Raw genomic sequence first — 6,150 nt, forward strand, 5'->3', positions numbered from 1 at the left:
TCACAAGACACACAGTCCAACACTGAACACGGACATGTGCTATAAAACAAAAACAACACAGTTGAGCAACTATTTATCCATCTGACCATCCAGTGACACAAAAGCTACATGTAAACAATAATTTAGTCTCTTCTTAAATATTTTTAGTTAACTGCGGATGCCATTAAGCATTCAAATATATGAAAACACACATATAGCCCCCACACACAGTCTCCATGTGCTTTGCTTTACTGTGGGCGCAACATGCCTAAGGGTCAGTTTACCAGCATGTCAGGAATAATGTTTTCTTATGCAAATTTAAACCCAACACAAACCTCTCTGCTGATATCATGACGACTGCGTCACGTTACGAGATATTTTAATTAATTTGTTGGTGGACACATAATCGGATACATTGTACAACAAGTGGTCGATAATTATGCTCTGAAACACGATGTAAACACTCAGAAAAACACTCAGGCGAGCTTCATCTCAGATCCACATGAACAAAAAGTTATTTATAGCCTACCTGCTAAGTCCAGGCTCCCGCGGCGTGGTTTCCTCTTTTTGTCCACTCTGAGCTTATATTATTATTTTTATTTGGAAAGCGGAATCGGTCATATGCAGGGAAACATCTCTGCTCACTGTATATTTCAGTTTATTGACTGTTAAACAGGTGGGACGGTAAAAAGTAGAAAGCTGTAAATGATTCACCTGCTGCCTCCTCGGCTCTCAGCTCCTCCTGTCAACACAGTTAGCATCAAGCTAGCACAACAACAAATCCAATTTCCGCTTGTCACCTTCAAAGTAAAAGACTAATCAAAAGATACCGACGGGTTTTTTTTTTTTTTTTTTACAACTTATCTAAATATTATTCCAAACATAAATTTTAAGGTCCAAAAATAGTTAACATGGGGGGAAAAATTGATACAGCATATATATTGTTATATTGTATCGCTATATCAAGTTTTTAATCGTAGAATTTATTAATAGTTTAAATACAAATTAATTTTTATTAGCATGCAAGAATAATAGAATCAATTGCTTTTTCATTCCACTAGATACAATTTGCTACCATTAAAATGACTTTGGTGAGACTGAAATCTTTCTCCCACATAAAACGTGATGACAATGTTACCTTTTGGGTACACAACTTTCGGCTGAAAAAAAGTTATTAAATCTTATAATATTGCAATGTATGTAATTGCAATATTCAGGTTCAAATGAATGCAACCTGTACAGCAGCAAAATGACACATACACATTAATGCAGCAGACATATTAATCCCAAAACATTCCCTGACAGCAAATATTTTACTGTAAAATGAAAAAAATTAACTTTTGATACTTGATACTACTTGATACTATTTCTCTGTTAATACTTACATACTTTCTGGTAAGATTCTAAATGCAGCACTTGTATTTGTAGTGGATTTTTTTGTGTATGTGATATCAATACTTTTACTTGTAGTAATATTGGATATGTGTGTCTAAAAAATTACTTGTAATAATAAAATAAATTAGATATCTCATAAATTGAACCATGATGCATCATTTACTAAAATTTCAAACATATTTGTTATCTGGCAACAAGAGTGATGTTTATCTCGCCTCTGATATGGCAGTTGTTCTGTACACCTAATGCGTCCAATAATCTTTATTTAAGCTTTAGTATTTTAAGTTCAACCTAATGTGTAAATGGGCAGTTTAATTCTAATTCTAATTCCAGGTCAAATTTCAACTGTACTCATTAATTTAATACTTCACCTACGAGTAATACTGCTGCTACTACTATTAATAATAACAATAATAACAATAATAATAATAATAATAATAATAATAATAATAATAATAATAATAATTGTATTTATAGGGCGCTCTCACAATATAAAATATATATATTTTAAAACAGCGCTTTTATTTTGAAGGCAAAGTCTCATGATTTGTTGAATTGGTCCAGTTATGTCCATGTGCATTGACGCGTCTGAAGAGCTTACCTGATCCTATATTTCCCACCATACACCGCGGCACCGGGGCAGATTGCCCATGATGTCCTGGGAAAGGGTTTTTTTTTTTTTTTTTCTCGGATGGTGAAGACATGACCCGCCCCACTCTGCCTCTGATTGGTTTACAGAGATATTTTTATCTAATCCTAACCAATCCCACTCCTCTTGCCTAAACCTCACCAATCCAACTAACGAGGGCAGACTGTCTGTGTGTTTATGATGTGTAATGTAGGTCCACTAGATGGTGCCTGTGACAAAGTAATGTCTTCAGTGAGTTTCACCTCTCAGTGAGGAAACAGTTATTTTGCATCAATTATATTTTACTGTTGAAAAAGTTACTTTTAGTTTTGTAACTTTATTGTGTAGTGTAACTTGTAACATTTGATGAGTTTTTAATTATTTAAAACAAACAAACAAACATTTCAACTGGCCGATAAAGGTGAAAAATGCCCAAAATAAGACATTCCTTCACAGCCACAAGATGCAAAGCAACAGAATTAATGTTTTATTCAACATATACATTTTTTAATCAAAATCATATATTCGGATGGTAACTCCTTTGTTATCGCCAACATTTTGATCAGTGGCTGTAATTAAAGTAGGCCTACATTTATCTGACAGTTGGCTTTATTTTTCAGATTATTATTGTATTATTGTAAATGTAACTGCCCAGTGACACATAATCCTAATTCCAAAAAATGTTGGGACACTGTGAAAAAACAAACAAACAAACAAACAAAAGATTGGGGGGGGGGGCGCCCGGTGGCTAACATGGTGGAGTGGGCACCCCATGTGCAGAGGCTCTGTCCTAGGTTTAAGTCTAACCTCGGCCCTGTGCTGTATGTAGGGCGTTGTAGTGGGGGGAAAAGTGGGACTGACTACCAAGGGCCCCAGTGGGGAGGGGGGCCCTTAATGGGCCTGAAATTAAAATGAATTTTTCATTTTCCTTTTTTTGTCTCTGAGTTATAACTGCAATAACTAGTTGTCTGTACAAATAAACAAACATTCAGAATTTCTTTCTGGAAAAAATGTGGAGTCTCTCTCAGAGGCCCCCTAACCCCTACTAAATGCGCAAAATGGTTTAGTCTGCCCTGCGCTGGTCGACTGGGTTGATCTGTCAGCAGTCAGTCAAGCCTGAGAGTGAGTGATGTTGCAGGTTGCAGCACCATGCCCCCCAACCCCCCCCGACAAATAAAGTCAGGGTATCAAACATGGAAAGAAAGAAAAGAGAAACAAAGAAAGCAAGCTGAGGGAAAACAGCTTTTAACAACTTTCTTTCAAAAGAAAGGTGGGCACAACTTACACAGTTTAAAAATGATTTAAGCTAATACCAGCAATTTAGATTCAAGGCAGTCAGCCAGCAGGAGTCTAGCCTGGATTATATTTGCATTTTATATAGATTTCATAGATTATTATACTTATAAATAACTCAGCATCATAGATACAATCTCATGTGACATTATATTTACTATAAATATTACCTTGCGGTAAAGTCAGTCAACTCTGGAGCGATATTTAGCTAATTTCTCAGTGAGCTAGTTTAACATATTTGCGATTTGAATCAACAGATTCATTACAATCTCTAGATTCATATGATATAACTGAATTTGCACTAGCTGTAAAAGCTAGTGTGCTAATGCCCTACAAACACAGCTTATTTAATTTGAAGTATGATTATTTCCATAGTGTTAAAGAAGTAAACTAAGAATTGAGGGGAATAATTCCAATTTTAGGGTCATAGCATCAAGTGTGGCTGAATCTGATGAAGGTCTACTGGAGTTTTTGGAGTTTTTCACTTTGAGGGGTCAGATTATACCAAATAAACCCTTTTTATTCAACAAGTCACTTGGCATCAAATAATCTTGTTTAAAGAGGTGGGCAGTCTGAAGGGCAATATTGTGCATGGTAGGCAGGTAAAAAGCATATGCTCATTATTGCTATGTAAAGGCAGTGAAATTTGGGAAATCTTTTTTGGTATTTTGAATTCAGGTAAACATACAGGCCTCTAGTGGTTGTCAATTGTCTACTCCAAACTGATGGCAGAGATGTGATGTTAAAATGTGTTAAAATGTGCAAAATCAGATCAATATAGTTATGGTTCTCAGTGTAAATGAAAGAGATGAATCAATTAAGTGTTTAGTGGCTGTTGGACGTAAAACTGTTCAGCCATCACTCAGAGGTGGTACCTGACATGTTAGTCTTGTCACAACATTGAAATATGCTTTGCTCGTTCATGTGATATTTTTTTATGAAAGGAATAGATGAGTTATTTGTCATGCTGTGACTGTACGCATCCTGCGTCCAAAAGTGCCACCGTTCCCCCCGCGCCGCATGATTTGCAACTTGTAATTTGAGAGGGTGAAGTTACAAATATCAATAATGAGAAGAGTGAGTCGAGAACCAGATGTTTTGGTGTAATTATTTTAGCAAAAGTCCTGCTTTTGATTGCTTATGATTTAATGAATGTGCCCACGTTTTATCGTGCGTAATTGCGCATTCAGGTCTGTGCACTCAAACCTTTTGGCCATACATCTCAGTATTTTACAAAGCTTATATTGGAGGCAATGGCATCCTCGTTAAAGCCACACAGTTCCCACAGTTATTCCTGTAAAAGGCTGAGTGTTGATTGAGATGAGAGTGGTTTGACACGCAGTAGCTGTGCGCGCCCTGCGTCCAAAGTGCTACAGTCTCCTCCGCGCCGCATGATTTGTAACTCATAAATTACGAGAGACAAGGTTATTAACATAACTAATAAGTGAGCCGAGAAGCACATATTTTGATGTGATTATTTTTGGAGAAGCCCTGTTTTTGACTGCGCATGATTTAATGAAGGTACTCAGGTTTTATTATGCGTAATTGCGCACGCAGGTTTGTGCGCTCAGTCGTTTTGGCTACAGCTCAATGTTTTACACAGCTTATATTGGAGGGAATGACATCCACTTAAAACACACAGTCCCCACCGTTAATTTGGTAAAAAGCGATTTTTGATTGGTATGAGAGAGTCTTGTCATGCAGTAATTGTGCGCGTCCCGTGTCCAAAGTGCCACCGTCTTCACCATGCGGCAAGATTAGGTACTCATAAATTGGGAGAGCGATGTTAATAGACGCAATTAGGCAGCTGAAAAACACAAATTTGGGTGTTGCAATGTTGCTGTTGTAACTTAAAAATAACAAGTAAAATTAACTTTATCTAAGTGGTCGCAACTTCAGTAAACCATCTGTTTTCTGCTGGTTGCAAACAAATCAATAATATTTGTATATGTTAAAAATGTTAAGAAAACAGAACTGGCAACTTCATCATTGAAAAAAAATCCTCCATGTCATGATCAAGTTAAGTCACATTAACTAGTTTTACTGAAGTTCTACCACTTAGAAAGCGTTAGATAACTTCACTTGCCATTTTTAAATTCCAACAGCTTCACAAAAATTAAGTAAATACAACTCAATTTGAAGTAAATTTAAAAATTACATATCAGCATAATTTAAGCATAATAGTTTAATGTTGCTTTTAAGGCAGTCTGTTTCCTATATTTTTTTAAAGCAGCATCAACCTGTTAGATTTTACGGTGTGACTGGATAAAACTCAACCCCAGTCACTTCAGCGCCTCTGTCTCTTATTACTGCTTCATTGTGCTCTTCAAACTGCAAATACAAATTATTATGATTTGGGTCAATTCCTCACTGTTTAAAGTGTGCTGCTGGAGACAGTCATTGTCTGATTTAAATGTTAATGTGTCTTCACAGCACTGCAGTCTGTCAGCTTTCACCTCCATAGTCTCTAAGAGTCAAAGGATGCATGTAAACTTTGAAGGAGTGGGAAATAATATGGGCGAGTTGTGCCGATTGATAATTGATGATAATGACATGAGAGCACATACTGATTGGCAGCTTGTGTCCAATCAAAATAAATCTAGCATCTGGCATTGTTTGTGGCTTTTCTACAAAGCGCTTGTAATACATCAGATAAAAAAATAATTAACCATTTAAATCCTGGACAAACAATAGTTCCCGTGATTCATTCAGGTGCCTTTCACATGCATTTAATCCTCTGAAACATGAACAAATTTGGGTCAGTTTCTTTTGAAAACATGGGGGAGAGAAAGGTAACTGGCAACTTGGCATCAAATTTCCCACATATTGCAAAAAAATAGCAGAAGGTGACAGGA

The 6,150-nt window shown here is 36.4% G+C and overlaps 1 protein-coding gene across 1 annotated transcript in view; it reads right to left on the minus strand.

Moving 5' to 3' along the window:
* The window catches only part of klc3 (kinesin light chain 3), a 47,788-nt gene extending 47,050 nt beyond the window's left edge, over nucleotides 1-738 (minus strand). The window contains exon 1 of the mRNA XM_042486945.2: nucleotides 509-738. The gene's annotated coding sequence lies outside the window, so the exon portion shown is untranslated. The remainder of the gene's footprint in view (nucleotides 1-508) is intronic.
* Nucleotides 739-6,150: the final 5,412 nt, after the last annotated feature.

This window comes from Plectropomus leopardus, chromosome 6, assembly GCF_026936395.1.
Source record: "Plectropomus leopardus strain MGB_pleo_1.0 chromosome 6, ASM2693639v1, whole genome shotgun sequence".
NCBI lineage: Eukaryota > Metazoa > Chordata > Actinopteri > Perciformes > Serranidae > Plectropomus > Plectropomus leopardus.